Source organism: Salmo salar, chromosome 11 (genome assembly GCF_965601325.2).
Source record: "Salmo salar chromosome 11, fSalSal1, whole genome shotgun sequence".
NCBI classification, from domain to species: Eukaryota; Metazoa; Chordata; class Actinopteri; order Salmoniformes; family Salmonidae; genus Salmo; species Salmo salar.
In genome coordinates, this window is record NC_138301.1 from 112200230 (window position 1) to 112218110 (window position 17881).

The 17881-nt window shown below is 42.4% G+C and overlaps 1 protein-coding gene across 4 annotated transcripts in view; it reads right to left on the minus strand.

The window, feature by feature from the left end:
• The window catches only part of LOC106563726 (bifunctional heparan sulfate N-deacetylase/N-sulfotransferase 1), a 139074-nt gene that overhangs the window by 84054 nt on the left and 37139 nt on the right, over nt 1-17881 (minus strand). The window contains exon 3 of one of the 4 annotated variants that reach the window (XM_045690147.2): nt 14144-14242. The exons of the other annotated variants lie outside the window; for them this stretch is intronic. The gene's annotated coding sequence lies outside the window, so the exon portion shown is untranslated. The remainder of the gene's footprint in view (nt 1-14143; nt 14243-17881) is intronic. 4 annotated transcript variants of the gene reach the window in all.

Here is a 17881-nt window from a genome sequence, read left to right on the forward strand (position 1 = left end):
AAACACTTCGTTGGTTACTACATGATTCCATATGTGTTATTTCATAGTGTTGATGTCTTCACTATTATTCTACAATGTAGAAAATAGTAAAAATAAAGAAAAACCCTTGAATGAGTAGGTGTTCTAAAACTTGACCGGTAGTGTAGATATTGCACATGTCAATATTGCGATTTGTGTGTCATGACTCCTGTGAGGATCCAAAAGATCAGGTTACAGTAGATAAGCTGTACAGAGCTCTCCCTCTCCCGCAGATGGATGGATGTGTGTTTTATGACACCTCATGTCAATCGTAAACCATAGGCAGCAGACAATTCCTTTTGGGGCCTAGTTTGGATGATCGGAATGCCTTAGTGTCTTATGAAGAGTTTACCGTCCAAAACTACAACATTAAACCATGGACACTTGGACAATATAGTTCAACATCTGAATATTGAGACTGATGAGAGATGGAATATGGAAAATGTATGTCTATTTTGTGATGTCATTAAAAGTTGCATGAAGACAAAACATTGTAACTTGAAGAGTTTTCATACTGTGTATATCAACTTTATATACTGTACGTTGGAAAATATCCAGGATAAAGAGAATGTTTTTGTGACGATAAGATTGTGATTTTAGTTCTCTAATGAGAATATAGTAAATTGTGATACCTTTCCCAGGGAACCCAGAGAGCGTGTCAGCCTGACGTAAACACCCCTTTTCTTTTTTTACCAGAGGGTATCAAGCATTTGAGTTAAGAATTAACTTAAATGGTTAACGTTTAGCTTGTTTTTCTGATTTAAAAAGTCACATAGTGGCTCTCGTTCAGTGTGGGCAATCATTTTTGGCTCGTGGGCAACATCGGGATTTCGAAATTCAACAGGAGGGCCTTCGCTGTTTTTTGGGGGGGGACGATTTGTTCTTCTAGCCTAAATCCATTTGTGGGCCGTATTTTGCCCAGTTCTTTTCCAGCCAGACAATGCCACTTCCCTCATCCGCAGATAAAACATGCTGACCCTTATCTCCAACCCCCTCACTCTCTTGTCACAAGTATTCCCCTGAAAGCAGAGAGAGAAAATTACTAGGGAACTGCAATTTTCCTATCCTGTGTCCACTTTAACTGGCTAAATTAATTCTGGAAAACACAACGCCAGAGCTATTACCATAAATCCAGGGGCGAGAGAAAGGATTGGAACACAACTTGTTTATATGTCTCAGACAGAGAAACCAATCTACATTGCTCACTCCTGTTTACCAAAGGCAGGATGTATATTTCACTAAACTTTGTCAGAATCTGGGGAGGCGATCTGTATTACACCGTTCTGTGATTCCTATGGAAGTACCCTTGATGTCACATTACTGGGGATAATTGGAAGCGGTGTGTAATTACTAGTGCGCATGAACAGGGCAGCCATTCCGCGCCAAACCCAGATGCTTGGAGCAGCGTCGTCCCTCTACCCTTAAAGGAAAAATCCACCCAAAACCACGAATTCCTACAATTTAGTGTTAAATGACACTGAAATGTAATAAAAAAAATTCTAAACAATTTTTTTACATTTTGTTGTATGGTAGTAGCAACATGTTAAAATCATTGTGGAAATCTGTTACAGCTCAAGTCGACTACAAAACCCACAATGCAATGCTCTATGGGCTGGCTAGCTGGCTAGCTAGCAAACGTAGCTACACACAATAATACCATGTGAAGTAGCTAGTTACCTATAAAATGGCCTAAACAAACTGCCCTATCAATTTAGGAGTATACAATCTCACCGTGTTCAACCTGCAGATCGACGTGCCTCGCACAGTGGAGTCTGACAATCACAACGGCAGTACAATGTCACCATGCCATGCAACTGGACTGACAAGGCAGAAAATAGGAGAAATGTGATGGACCCTCTGTTAAATTTCAAAATATCTTGAGGTAGGAATATCGCAAAAATATGATTAATGGCTCGAGAGGCGAGTCATGACATCGGCCAGTATTGAAATCTGACATGAATGGTAGACGTTGTCGCGATCTAAAAGTAATATTCCTATTAACTTCTAGTGTAGTGAGGGCAGATTTATCGCTTCGTCATACTGGCCGAATTTCTGCCTGCTTGAACGGCAATAGCTCAGATACACATGAAATGACCCCAGGAAAAATCGATAGAACGCCACTCAGACGCACATAACCAATACAGTGCATTTGGAAAATATTCAGACCCCTTCAATTTCTCCACATTAAGTTACCCACTGGCTGGGCCCCTCAAGGACATTCAGAGACTTGTCCCGAAGCGACTCCAGCATCGTCTTGGCTGTGTGCTTAGGGTCATTGTCCTGTTGGAAGGTGAAACTTCGCCCCAGTTTGAGGTCCTGAGCGCTCTGGAGAAAGCTTTTATCAAGGATCTCTGTTCTTTGCCCAGTTCATCTTTCCCTTGACCCTGACTAGTCTCCCAGTCTCTGCCGCTGAAAAACATCCCACAGCATGATGCTGGCACCACGGTTCACCGTAGGGATGGTGCTGTTTCCTACAGACGTGACGCTTGGCATTTAGGCCAAAGAGTTCAATCTTGGTTTCATCAGACCATTGAATCTTGTTTCTCATGGTCTGAGAGTCCTTTACGTGCTTTTTAGCAAACTCCAAGCAGGCTGTCATGTGCCTTTTACCAAGGGGTGGCTTCAGTCTGGCCACTATCATTAAGGCCTGATTGGTGGAGTGTTGCAGAGATGGTTGTCCTTCTGCAAGGTTCTCCCATCTCCACAGAAGAACTCTGGAGCTCTGTCAGAGTGACCATCGGGTTCTTGGTCACCTCCCTGAACAAGGACCTTCTCCGCCGATTGCTTAGTTTGGCCGGGCGGCCAGCTCTAGGAAAAGTCTTGGTGGTTACAAACTTCTTCCATTTAAGAACGATGGAGGCCACTGTGTTCTTGGGGACCTTCAATGCTGCAGAAATGTTTTGGTACCCTTCCCCAGATCTGTGCCTCACCACAATCCTGTCTCAGAGGTCTACGGACAATCTCTTCGACCTCATGGACTGGTTTTTGCTCTGACATGCTCTGTCAATTGTCAGACCTTATACAGACAGTTGTGTGCCTTTACAAAATCAAGTCCAATCAATTGAATTTACCACAGGTGGACTCCAATCAAGTTGTAGAAACATTTCTAGGATGATCAATGGAAACAGGATGCACCTGAGCTCAATTTTGAGTCTCATAGCAAAGAGTCTGAATACTTCTGTAAATAATTATTTTTTTTATAAAATATTTTTGTAATACATTTGCAAAAAAATGTAAAAACCCGTTTTTGCTTTGTCATTATGGAGTTATGTCTAGATTAATTAGGGGATTTTTTTTATACCCATTTTAGAATAAGGCTAACGTAACAAAATGAGGAAAAAGTGGTCTGAATACTTTCCGAATGCACTGTGTAACATTCAAAATAGGTGAATCTTTCCTATAATTATGATCCGCAACATGGCATCATGGCCTGGATATGTATAGATGCTTTAACTACTGACAGACAGCACCCAGAGATAGTGGCAGGCTGGGAAAACACACACATCACCTTTATTTCACAGGACACTGCTGCTTTTTTGCTATGGTGGCCTCTGAACTTGAGTGAGATGTAGGCTACTGGCGTCGGAATTGTGGCAAGTCGCACTTACAATCATATTTTCAGAGGTTGGCAGGGAACAAAGCCTACCTGCCATTGTTTACGAAATGACTGTACAGTTGTGGCCAAAAGTTGAGAATGACACAAATATTAATTTTCACAAAGTCTGCTGCCTCAGTTTGTATGATGGCAATTTGTATATACTCCAGAATGTTATGAAGAGTGATCAGATGAATTGCAAAGTCCCTCTTTGCCATGCAAATGAACTGAATCCCCAAAAAACATTTCCACTGCATTTCAGCTCTGCCACAAAAGGACCAAAAGGACCTGACATGTCAGTGATTCTCTCGTTAACACAGGTGTGAGTATTGAGGAGGACAAGGCTGGAGATCACTCTGTCATGCTGATTGAGTTCGAATAACAGACTGGAAGCTTCAAAAGGAGGGTGGTGCTTGGAATCATTGTTCTTCCTCTGTCAGCCATGGTTAACTGAAAGGAAACACGGCCGTCATCATTTCTTTGCATAAAAATAGCTTCACAGACAAGGATATTGCTGCCATTAAGATTGCACCTAAATCAACCATTTATCAGATCATCAAGAAATTCAAGGAGAGCGGTTCAATTGTTGTGAAGAAGGCTTCAGGGCACCCAAGAAAGTCCAGCAAGCGCCAGGACCGTCTCCTAAAGTTGATTCAGCTGCGGGATCGGGGCACCACCAGCTTGCTCAGGAATGGCAGCAGGCAGGTGTGAGTGCATCTGCACGCACAGTGAGGCGAAGACTTTTGGAGGATGGCCTGGTGTCAAGGGCAGCAAAGAAGCCACTTCTCTCCAGGAAAAACATCAGGGACAGACTGATATTCTGCAAAAGGTACAGGGATTGGACTGCTGAGGACTGAGGTAAAGTCATTTTCTCTGATGAATCCCCTTTCCGATTGTTTGGGGCATCCGGAAAAAAGCTTGTCCGGAGAAGACAAGGTGAGCGCAACCATCAGTCCTGTGTCATGCCAACAGTAAAGCATCCCGAGACCATTCATGTGTGGGGTTGCTTCTCAGCCAAGGGAGTGGGCTCACTCACACAATTTAGCCTAAAGACACAGCCATGAATAAAGAATGGTACCAACACACCCTCCGAGAACAACTTCTCCCAACCATCCAGAAATAGTTTGGGGACGAACAATGCCTTTTCCAGCATGATGGAGCACCTTGCCATAAGGCAAAAGTGATAAGAGGCTCGGGGAACAAAACACCGATATTTTGGGTTCATGGCCAGGAAACTCCCCAGACCTTAATCCCATTGAGAACTTGTGGTCAATCCTCAAGAGGCGGGTGGACAAACAAAAACCCACAAATTCTGACAAACTCCAAGCATTGATTATGCAAGAATGGGCTGCCATCAGTCAGGATGTGGCCCAGAAGTTAATTGACAGCATGCCAGAGCGGATTGCAGAGGTCTTGAAAAAGAAGGGTCAACGCTGCAAATATTGACTCTTTGCATCAACTTCATGCAATTGTCAATAAAGGCCTTTGACACTTATGAAATGCTTGTAATTATACTTCAGTATTCCATAGTAACATCTGACAAAAATATCTAAAGACACTGAAGCAGTAAACTTTGTGTAAATTAATATTTGTGTCATTCTCAAAACTTTTGGCCACGTCCGTACGATCCTGTATGTAGTGACACTTCTGCACAGCTCAGTATGAGACCAAGGTCTTTACATGGTTAATTAATCATCCCTGGTATTGTATTGACATCCTAGACATTGCTGTGCCTTTGACCTTTCTGGTGTATAATGCACAACAACTCTTTACCCAGCTTCCATCTGGCTGAGACAAGCCAACCAACACCAGCTGAGTGATGCCAGGTAGTGCCCCCCAGAGGAAGATCTATACATACACACAAAAGTAAACTTACCCTGATCCCACCACAACTTTACATCCAGCTCTATTGATTGGAACCAGCTGCACAAATAGCACACACGTACATGTCTTTCCTTCGACTTTTCTGTGTTTTTTTTTTAAATGTTTAAATAAGCCAAGGGGAGCTATCTGTTCCATGGCCAGTAATTAGATTAGGGCTAACATAATTGAGACTAACTGGATTGCACGGGCGGGTGTGTAGATCTGTTCATTGTGTGAGACATAGGATGTCTTCCCAAAACCCTGTTAAGAAACTCAAAACCTCCCCCTGTTCATTAGCCCTGAAACTCAGTTAATCATTTTACTTCCTGAAAAGGACCCACTACCTCAGTTACAGGATTTCCATTAGCCAGCAAAACAACTTTTGGCCCCCCTAAAAATGAAGATGATAAAGTGTTGCCCGGCCAAAATGAGTGGGAGAAATAAAACCCCATTGTAAAATAATGCTTTTTATTCATTGATGGAAATACCAGTTGATGTAAATACATTTGACCGCCATGCTTATCGGTCTATAGGTTAATTTGCATAATTTACTGGAATTAAAATTGGCCTGTGTATTTTCATTAGTCAATATGCATCTTATTTATCCAAAACAACTATCACATGTGTACAGCATACAGCACCTATTTTGAGTAGGATTTCTCCTGCAGCTTGTCAGCTGGTTGCTGTTTGAGTATAACATGCTTTCATAAGCCCATTCACTGTGCAGCAATTCTAAAACACAATCGCGTGTTAAAAACAGTTTTGGTGTACGATTAAGAAGAGCTACTATTTTTATATCTCAACTGGTAATTGAAGTGCGGCTCCCATTCACCATAAACATCAGCGCGTCACCCACCACTTTACAATGTGAGATGGAAGCAATATGCATTTTGAAAACATACATAACTGTTTGAAACCTGAATTTAATATTATGAGGCATGTCTTACAGTGCCTTCAGAAAGCATTCACACCACTTGACTGGACTAGATAGATAGAATTTGTTTCACACCTATCTAAAACACAATACCCCAGAATGACAAAGTGAAAAAAAAACAGAACCTTAATTGTTTTAAATACAGAAATCTAATTTACATAATTGTTCACACCTCTGAGTCAATACTTTGTAGAAGAACATTTGGCAGTGATCACAGGTGTATATCTTTCTAGGTAAGTCTAAGAGCTTTGCACAACTGGATTGTACAATATGCACTTTATTAAAAACATTTTTTAAAGCTCTGTCAAGTCGGTTGTTAGACAGCCATTTTTAAATCTCGCCATAGATTTTCAAAGCGATTTAAGTCAAAACTGTATTTTGGCCACTCAGGAACATTCAACGTGGTCTTGGTAAGCAACTCGTGTATATTTGGCCTTGCGTTTTAGGTTATTGTCCTGCTGAAAGGTGAATTTGTCTCCCCGTATCTGGTGGAAAGCAGACAACCAGGTTCTCCTCTAGGATTTTGACTGTGCTTAGCAATAGTCCATTTTTTTTTTATCCAAAAAAGCTCCCTAGTCCTTGCCAATGACAAGCATATCCATAACATGATGCAGCCACCACCATGCTTCAAAATATGAAGAGTGGTACTCAGTAATGTGTTGTATTTGTCTCAAACATAACAATTTGTATTCAGGACAAAAAGTTAATTCAATTGCCACATTTTTTCGTTTGGAAAAAAAAATCAAAAATCTGTACAGACTTCCTTCATTTCACTCTGTCATTTAGGTTAATTTTCTGGAGTAACTACAATGTTGTTGATCCATCCTCAGTTTTCTCCAATAACACCCATTAAATCCTTGAGCGGTTTCCTCACTGGATCATAAATTAATCCATACTAGCTTGAATGTGTGTCCGCTGTAAGACTACAAGGTGAAAATTATGGAGAACATGTGCATCCTACTGTTCATCCCTCTAACGTTCAGCGGAGAGCCAATTTACTAAATATATTTTGGTCCCTGCTGGCACCCGTAGACAGCACACACACACACACACACTTCCTCATTCATCTTCATTTGGGAGAGGTGGGGGAACAGACAGCACCTTCTAATGTTAACCTTGTTACAACTACCATGAAAAACGACAACCGAATAAAAAATATAAAAAAATATTCCAAGAGGACACTTAATTCATTCTAGAAGAATGTGTGCATTCCTTAACCCGGGGCAGGAGATTACTAATCATTCCATCTTAAAATGAAAAGAGGGGGACATCCACAGCACTAGTGTTGTCAGCTTCTATAGCTAGCTGCAGAAAATAAACAGGCAGTGAATGGAAAGATGAGTGTGTGTGAGGGGGACGTATAGAAGGGTATAGTATACTAGGCCCAGGGTGAGGAGGTGAGAAAGGTTTAGGAGAGAGGGGGGAAATGCTAAAGAAAGCCGAGAGTGATACATCAGCCTGTCATGGTGCAAGCGTGGGGGAAGGCAGAGTTTACTCTTGTGGATGGTAAAGGAAACCAATAGGCTTGGCCTTCCCAGAGATTCATGACGACTCGAGCACTACCAATTAAAAACGGCAGGAGCTCTCGCAGCCATTGATCTTTTCCAGGAGAAACCTTTTTGTTACACCTTCATTGATGTGTATATACTGTACGTTTACAAAATAGCACATCTGGGGGAAACCAACAACTACAGACAACTATTATTCTACCGTTGTATGGAGATAACAAATACATGGCAGCTCAGCCTCCTGGAAACCTCAGTCCACGGAGCATACCATCCCCCCACACACACACACACACACACGGCACGGACCCCTCCCAAAAAGTGAAATACCAGTGGAAAAAAACAATCTGTGCTGACAACCACAGCAACAGAGGAATTAAGAATAGTTGAGGAGTTCTTAGAACTGTCCCATCTTTGGCATCGGTTAAACAAACACAGACTTAAGAAGCGATTCAATTATCACTAGCTAACAGATGTTAGACCGAGCATTGGCATACCTACCTGCTTTCCTGTCCTTACTGCTTTAGGTGGTGTGTACACAGTCTACCTTATCCCGCACCTGCTGTCTCGACCTCAAAGCTCAGCTATGAAAAGCCAACTGTAATTTACTCTTAAGGTGCTGACCTGTTGCACCCGCTATAACCACTGTGATTATTATTTGTCCCTGCAGGTCAAATAGGAACATTTGAACATCTTGAAGAACAATCTACCCTTAATGGCCATGTACTCAATCTCCACCCAGCACAGCCAGAAGAGGACTGGCCACCCTTCATAGCCTGGTTCCTCTCTAGGTTTCTTCCTAGGTTCCTGCCTTTCTAGGGAGTTTTTCCCTAACCACTGTGCTGCTACATCTGCATTGCTTGCACTTCGTGGGATTTTAGGCTGGGTTTCTGTATACACTGCGTGCACAATTATTAGGCAAGTGAGTATTCTGATCTTATCATTATTTCTATTCACATTTTCGAACTCCAAACCATATAAACTTGAATGCTTATTGGATTTAATCATTTTCAGGTGATATGTATTTGTGTAATGAGGGAGGGTGTGGCGAAAGTGAATAACACCTTATATCAAGGTGTGCATAATTATTAGGCAGCCTCATTACCTCAGGTAAAATGGGACAAAAAAGAGATTTAACTGACACTGAAAAGCCAAACATGTAAAATGCCTTTCAGACAGATGCGACACTCTTTAAATAGCTAAACTATTGAGGCGTGACCACCGGACAATCAAACGTTTTGTTGCGAATAGCCAACTGGGGCACAAAAAATGCATGGGGAAGAAAAGGCGCAAATTAACTGCAAAAGACTTGAGAAGAATTAAACGTCAAACTACCAGGAACCCATTATCCTCCAGTGCCACCGTATTCCAGAACTACAACCTACCTGGAGTGTTCAAAAGTACAAGGTGTCAAGTGCTCAGAGACATGGCCAAGAAGACTGAAACAAGACCACCACTGAATAAGATTCACAAGTTGAAGCGTCAAGATTGGGCAAAGAAATACCTGAAGACAGATTTTTCAAAGATTTTATGGACAGATGAAATGAAAATTACTCTTGATGGACCAAATTGATGGGCCCGTGGCTGGATCAGTAATGGACACAGGGCACCACTTTAAGTCAGGTGCCAAAAAGGTGAAGGAGGGGTACTGGTATGGGCTGCTATCGTTGAGGATAAGATAGTTGGACCTTTCCGGGTTGAAGATGGACTGAAACTCAACTCCCAAACCTACTGCCAGTTTCTGGAAGATTCTTTCGTCAAACAGTGGTACAGGAAGAAGTCCTCAGCACTCTAGAAGGCCATGATCTTTATGCAGGACAATGCTCCATCACATGCATCCAAGTTCTCCACTGCTTGGCTAGCCAGCAAGGGCCTCAAAGATGCCTGAATAATGACCTGGCCCCCTTCCTCACCTGACTTAAATCCTATTGAAAACTTGTGGGCCCTTCTCAAACGTGAGATTTACAGTGAGGGAAGACAATACACCTCTTTGAACAGCATTTGGGAGGCTGTGGTTGCTGCTTCAGCGGAAATTGATCGTGAACAGATCAAGAAACTGACAGACTCCATGGATGGAAGGCTCATGGCAGTTCTTGAAAATAAGTGTGGCTATATTGGTCACTGAATATTTTTGAAAGGCCAAAAATGTTATATAATTGTCATTTTGTGTTACACTTACTCTAAAAATTGAGAATCAACAAGTGAGTTGAGAGAAATTATTTTTGTAATTTAGTTGCCTAATAATTCTGCACACTAATAGTTGCCTAATAATTGTGCACACTAATATATTTCCCTGAGAAAGACAAAACTCACTTTTCCTTTGTTAAACATTCAGGTTTGAGGTTCAATAACATTTTGGATTGACTGAGAGCATCGTGTTTGTTCAACAATAAAATTAATCCCGAGGAATACAATTTGCCTAATAATTGTGCACGCAGTGTAAGCACTTTGTGACATCTGCTGATGTAAAAAGGTCTATATAAATACAGTGGGAAGGAAAAGTATGTGAACCCTTTAGAATTACCTGGATTTCGGCATAAATTGGTCATAAAATGTTGTTCTGATCTTCATCTAAGTCACAACAATAGACGAACAGTCTGCTAAAACTAATAACACAAACAATATGTTTTCATGTTTTTATTGAACACACCGTGTAAACATTCACAGTGTAGGATGGAAAAAGTATGTGAACCCTTGGATTTAATAACTGGCAGCAATAACCTCAACCAAACGTTTTCTGTAGTTGCGGATCAGACCTGCACAACGGTCAGGAGGAATTTTGGACCATTGCTCTTTACAAAACTGTTTCAGTTCAGCAATATTCTTGGGATGTCTGGACAGACAGCCAAACATTCTCTTGCGAAATGTCTTGATAAACTTGGGACTTCCTTTTTCCGTCAGTGATAGCAAGCTGTCCAGGCCCTGAGGCAGCAAAGCAGCCCCAAACCATGATGCACCCTCCACCATAGTTTACAGTTGGGATGAGGTTTTGATGTTTGTGTGGAGAAAAAAAAGGCACAGCACAACGAGTGTTGTGTTCCCTCCAAACAACTCAACTGCAGTTTCATCTGTCCACAGAATATTTTGTCAGTAGCACTGTGGAAGATCCAGGTGCTCTTTCACGAACTTCAGACGTGCAGCAATGTTTTTTTTGGACAGCAGTGGCTTCTTCTGTGGTGTCCTCCCATGAACACCATTCTTGTTTAGTGTTTTTACGTATCGTAGACTCGTCAACAGAGATGTTAGCATGTTCCAGAGATTTCTGTAAATCTTTAGCTGACACTCTAGGATTCTTCTTAACCTCATTGAGCATTCTGCGCTGTGCTCTTGCAGTCATCTTTGCAGGACGACAGCCCCTAGGGAGATTAGCAACAATGCTGAAATTTCTAAATTTTTAGACAATATGTCTTACCATGGACTGACTTCTAGAGATACTTTTGTAATCCTTTCCAGCTTTATGCAAAGCAACAATTCTTAATTTTAGGTCTTCTGAGATCTCTTTTGTTCGAAGCATGGTTCACATCAGGCAATGTTTCTTGTGAATAGCAAACTCAAATTTTGTGAGTGTTTATGGAGCAGGGCAGCTCTAACCAAAATCTCCAATCTCGTCTCATTGATTCCACTCCAAGTTAGTTGACTCCTGACTCCAATTAGCTTTCGGAGAAGTCATTAGCCTAGAGGTTCACATACTTTGTCCAACCTACACTGTGAATGTTTACATGACGTATTCAATATAGACAAGAAAAATACAATCATGTGTGTTATTCGTTTAAGCACACTTTGTCTATTATTGTGACTTAGATGAAGATCAGCTAAAATGTTATGTCAAATGTATGCAGAAATCCAGGTAATTACAAAGGGTTCACATACTTGTTCTTGCCACTGTACATTTGACTGATTGAATTTGACTGATATAGAAATGGAGTAAGTGCTGAAACCACAGGCATGGGCTGCTCCTCATGATATCCATTAGCAGGGTTGCCTATGGAGACTGCATACCAGTACTTTATTAAATACCAGATACCATGCATTCTTCAGGCTGTGGTGAGGGGGTTGTCTCTCCCACAACTGTTTTCACATCCAACCCTCTCTGGCAAAGCCTCATGGGGTTCCTTAAAAATGATCCATGAGGCCTATAATCTGTACTCTACTGGCCTTGACATTTAGCTCAGTAAAACTGCTACAAGTGTAGACTTTTTTGTACCAAACTGAGAATAAAATAACTACGCTCTCACTTTAACGGAACACAGTAAATAAGAACAGAGGAGGAAAAATAGGGCTGCATTCAAAAGTCGATTGAAGGTGCACAGCGGCATCTGAAACGTGTTGATTACATGCCAGCCCTTTCCCAGAAAGAGAGAGCGTGGTGAGATTTAGGATTGCATGTTTTCTAGAATCAGCAATTCAGTTCTGAAACACTAGGGATGACCTCGGGCTGCAGCACGCATCTCCAAACATCCAGATCAATGACACTCACTCTTGGCTTCTCCAATCACAACGCAGGGAGACTGCCCCACCTTTTCACTTCCACTCTATAATTCCTCTCTTACCCTGAGCAAACACACACCGAACAAAAACCCTCATCTTCATCTGAGATTGGCTTACACTTAGATCAGATTAAACTCAATAGCTATATATTTATATTTTGACCCTGAAGAATACAATAATTATTTAATCAGTAATTCAGAATGTGCAAGCCTTGCTTTGTCAGTGGGCAAAGCCAGTACCCCTGAACATTGACTCGGTACCCCCTGTAGCCCCTCTACACTTGTTGTTTTCGGCGCATGTGACAAATAAAGTTTTATTTGATTTTAGACAGCTATTTGTAGACACCAGTGTATTTCCCCTTAATAACGCCTGATAGCACATTGCTCTCTTCTAGGTCCTATTATATTGAATACTACTAAACATCCATTTCCTCTCCATATGTTCTGTGTCCACCATGATAAGATATAAATCCCTAGGCATTTCCAACTGCGTATGTTGACTAAATTCTTATTAAAATAAAAAAAATGTCAGCTCCCATTGCAATCCACAGGATATACAGGGAGAGACAGGAAGGGGGCAGTCCGTACATTCTATTATCTGTGGGATTGAATACCCCCCAGCGATTAGAGTCTTTGACTCTTCAGTGTGGCCTCACTAATCGCGTCACACATTGATACAAAGTTACACCACTGCCCAGAGCTTGGAGGTTAAGACGACAAGGCGTGGGGACTGGAGAAGAGAGCACTAGGGAGCGATTGGCTTTATGGCAGCTGCATCCCTCACTTAAATGGTGTCGTCTCACCCTGAAGTACATCAATTTAGGTCATTACACTTCCCTGCTCCGATGGTGTCACTGTTGGGGAACAGAGGAGACGAGGGGTGGGTTGATGGATTCAAAACGCACAGGGAGCGGTGTCTAGTGGGGAGGAGGCTGCAATAACATGCCGGTGGATGAGGCATGTTCAGAGGGAGCTGACTGGAACACACCACGGGGAGAAGGTGATTAAGTGGAAGAGGACCATGGATTTAGTCAGAACAAAGAAATAGTTGTTTTTTTCCCCACCATGCAGTCCCCTTTCAGTGCTCCTGACACATCCCCATAGCTTCAGTGTCCTGGGAGCCTGAGATAGAAAGGAAAGGAAAAACTCTGCTGTGAGCTTTAAATCCTAAACAACCCATGTGTTATTAAAAAAAAACATGAAGATGGAGGCAAAATACATAGAAGCCATTTAACAGAACGGAGAAAAATAAGTCTTTATCCCTTGATACATGGTCTACTTTGATTCAATGAACATTCCAATTTTTCAAGAGATTAAAATTTCAAATGAATGTGAACAACGTTCACACAACACAATCAGTTGGCATTACAGGAATATGAGAAAACCAGACAAATAACACGACTGCTCTTTTCATTTCAGAAAGAACTATCACAAATGAAAAAAGAAAATGGGAACGGAAACAGGCGATTGTCCAGTTCAGACAGCTCAAGCCACCAATTTGAGCATATGTGACTAAAGCAGGATTACCAGATAAAATATCCTTACATAACTACCATATGCACACATCATTCTGTAAAAACAATACCAGACCAACTACATAGCAGTACCCAAAACAAAATAAAAGGCCTTTAGAGAATAGAAGCCTGGCATGAGGTTTGGCATGGAGTATAGAGGGAGCATGAGAGGGGGAACGGAGAGGGAGAGAAAGGGAAAGAGTGGGGGGAGTAAACAAAAGAGTCACCTTTAGTGTTTAATTTGGCTTGGTGCTGAGGGAGACAGGTGAGGCAGGGTTGGTTCAGTGTGGCCCCCTCCATTGTAATTGTCAGCATGCCGAGAATTCCTAAACACAACAAGCCATTATGAAAAGGGTACAGGCGACTCAGCCATTCATATAATTGAGTTGAATTGCAGCTGAAGAAAAAGTGGCGGTGGGGTCTCGTTTGTGCAGTGCCGTGGGGGTGTGAAGGAAACATTTCCACTCTCCCGCCCTCTTTCCCAGCATAACCAACAAAGCTGGTCAAGGTCACACTTCCAGTCCCCCAGCATAACCAACGAAGTTGGTCAAGGTCACACTTCCAGTCCCCCAGCATAACCAACGAAGTTGGTCAAGGTCACACTTCCAGTCCCCCAGCATAACCAACGAAGTTGGTCAAGGTCACACTTCCAGTCCCCCAGCATAACCAACGAAGTGGTCGGTCCACCCAGCCCCGCTCCACGAGGGCGGTCCACTCCAGTCCCCCAGCATAACCAACGAAGAAGTTCAACATCTTAAGTTTTTTTTTTTTAAAGAATATACGGAACCAACCTCCCGTGTCAGAATTTGTCTCTGATTGTACAGTAAAATATTCATGTTGTGAAGACTGCCTTAATGCTCAGGGAGCAGAGATGGAACCCAAAGAGCTACTATAGTATGATAGACTGTGTGTGTGCGGAACAAGGCTTCAGGGTCAAGCAGCTTAATCAGCGGCAACATCTCACTCAGAGGACCATTCTTCCATTCTCGCTTCCCTTCATCTGGTCTCAATGGGTAGCCTAACTTTTCATCCCCAGGCTTCAACCACTGTCCAACTTGGGAGCACTGCTGCACTCCCATTACCAAGAGACACAGCTGGACCAGTTCTGATATCCGGGCAGCAACGCAACCTCTTCTGGAACACATTCCAGTCAAATTTAGAGACGGCTGGTGGGGACAACATGCTGTCATACTGAACCAGGTGCTGCAGCACATACCTGCAGAAGAACTAGGCCGCTCGCAACACAATCCATCAATCAGGGCAAACAAGGGAGAACAGGGATGACATGCAAAGGCTGGCCGGCTGGGGAGAAGTAGAGGGCACAGCAGAGCAACGTTCACCCACACAGACAGACCATCTGCCAGCTCTCTGTCTGTCAAGGGGGCATGGATCGAAAGAACGCCACAGAGGAATGCTGTCCTGCCGATTCTCAGAATAACCTGCTTAAAGTGTGGGGTTTTGTGTCGTTTGCCTCCCCACTGATCCCTGAAAAAAAACCTTGCCAAGTGTCTCTGGGTCCAGTGTCAGAAGCTAATGTCTTGTAGAGACCATATTAACAGCCTCCTCTGTAATTATGTGTCAAGGCTGCGTGGCTGTGATTTAGGACTACTACTTCCACTGACAAGGCTCCATCCACTATAAAGCTGGGCCATGACAAGTCAGTTCTGCAGGCCTATTTCCCATGACATCCTGATGAACTATGGGCAGAAGAGTGTGTAAGACAGTTCAATGATTCGGTATGGACACATGGACATAGCAACACTGTTGGATACCACGCTGTGCCCCCCCAACCCACTAGAACTTAAACGTTTATGTAGCCTGTGTGAGCAGAGGCCTATTTTCAGGGCTAAAACCAAAGGCAAGTAAAACTCACACTTGAGCACTGACTGTCTACTCAGCTCTATCAACCCTTTCTGCATGCAAATGCCAACCTTCTGACTGGCCTGTCACTATGAACTATCACACTGGCCTCTGCAGTTTAGTGCCACCTGGGTCCCATCAGTTTAGTGGCTGTCCTCTGCATCTTTTCTACTGCGTGAGCGTTTGTGTTTTAAAGTCCCCTCTGAGGGTTATAAAAGCTCTGAGCTGGCGGTTTGGAACGAGGCCCCTGAGAGCCAAAAGTACTGAATCAGGGACAGGTACTGAGTCAGGGACAGAGGCTTAGGCGCCCAGGTTACGGCCAGACACACCGTAGACATCACGTGCCCTGCTCTGACCTCGTATGGACTGGGGGTCATTTTTCTGTCTGAGGGCAGACAGAGACGACGCAAGTGAGGTGTTTTTCAAATGAGGGTCCACAGTACTATATTCATCATTTAGTTAAACATAACATAGCACGGAATTTGGGAAATGCTGCCCTAAGACAAAAAAATTGAAACTCTGGCATTGGGGATGTTCCTATGAGACGCAGGGTTCTAAAAACTTGACAAAAAAATAAGTCCTTCTGACATTTCCTCCTAAAACAACAATAGGAAAATAAACACAGAACAAATTGAAAGCAGGTTAAAAGACAAAAACAAAGCTACATCATAAATCAATGCACAGTGCCCTGGGCCTACCTGCCAGTGCCAGTGACCGTAAAGCAAACAATCAATTTTCTCAAAGGCCCATTTCATTAGAATTCAAAGACATGTGCACTAGAAAACAAGCCAACAGTCAAGTCAACTAATCACAATGGGGAGCATCTGTTGGTCACTACAGTAGCTGAGTGTTGGCTATGCCTCTACCAAGATAGTGGTTCAAAGGACCTGATGAGCATTGTCTGACAGCGCGTCGTATCCGCCTGCACTGATCTGTCTCGTATCTCGCAAAGGGTCATGGGATAGATCAAAAGAAGTCCGGCTACAACGGCTGTTTAACCTCACTAGGGTATGTGGGACGCTAGTCCGTGAAATAGCAGGGCGCCAAATTCAAAACAACAAAAATCTCATAATTCAAATTTCTCAAACATACAACTATTATACACCATTTTAAAGATAATCTTCTCGTTAATCCAACCACATTGTCCGATTTAAAAAAGGCTTTACGGCAAAAGCATAGCATTAGATTATGTTAGGACAGTGCCTAAACAAGAAAAAAAACACAGCCATTTTCCAAGCAAGGAGAGGCGTCACAAAAACCAGAAATACAGCTAAAATTAAGCACTAACCTTTGATGATCTTCATCAGATGGCACTTATAGGACTTCATGTTACACAATACATGTATGTTTTGCTCGATAAAGTTCATATTTATATCCAAAAACCCCATTTTACATTGGCATGTAATGTTCAGAAATGTTTTGCCTCCAAAAACCTCCGGTGAATGAGCACATCAATTTACAAAAATACATCATAAACGTTGATAAAATAAAAAAAAACTGTTATTCAAAGAATTAAAGATAAACTTCTCCTTAATGCAACCACTGTGTCAGATTTCCAAAAAGTTTTACGGCGAAAGCACACTTTGCAATAATCTGAGTACAGAGCTCAGCCAAGCTATACAGTTACCCGCCAAGTTCTGGAGTCAACAAAACTCAGAAATAGTATTATAAATCTTCCCTTACCTTTGCTGATCTTCGTCGGAATGCACTCCTACTTCCACAAGAAATGTTTGTTTTGTTCGATAAACTCCATATTTATGTCCAAATACCTCCGTTTTGTTCGCGCGTTCAGATCACTATTCCAAAGGCATAATACGCGAGCACAAAACCCTAGACGAAAAGTCAAAAAGTACCATTACCATTCGTAGAAACATGTCAAACGATGTTTACAATTAATCCTTAGGGTCTTTTTATCATAAATCTTCGATAATATTCCAACCGGACAATAGCGTATTCATTAGAGGAAAAAGAAGGAACGGCACGCCTGCGTGACTGCGCAATAAACAACTCATTGGCCTCAGGCAGTCCACCTGTTGAGTCAGCTCTTATTCTCTCCCCATTCACAGTGGAAGCATGAAACAACGTTCTAAAGACTGTTGACTTCT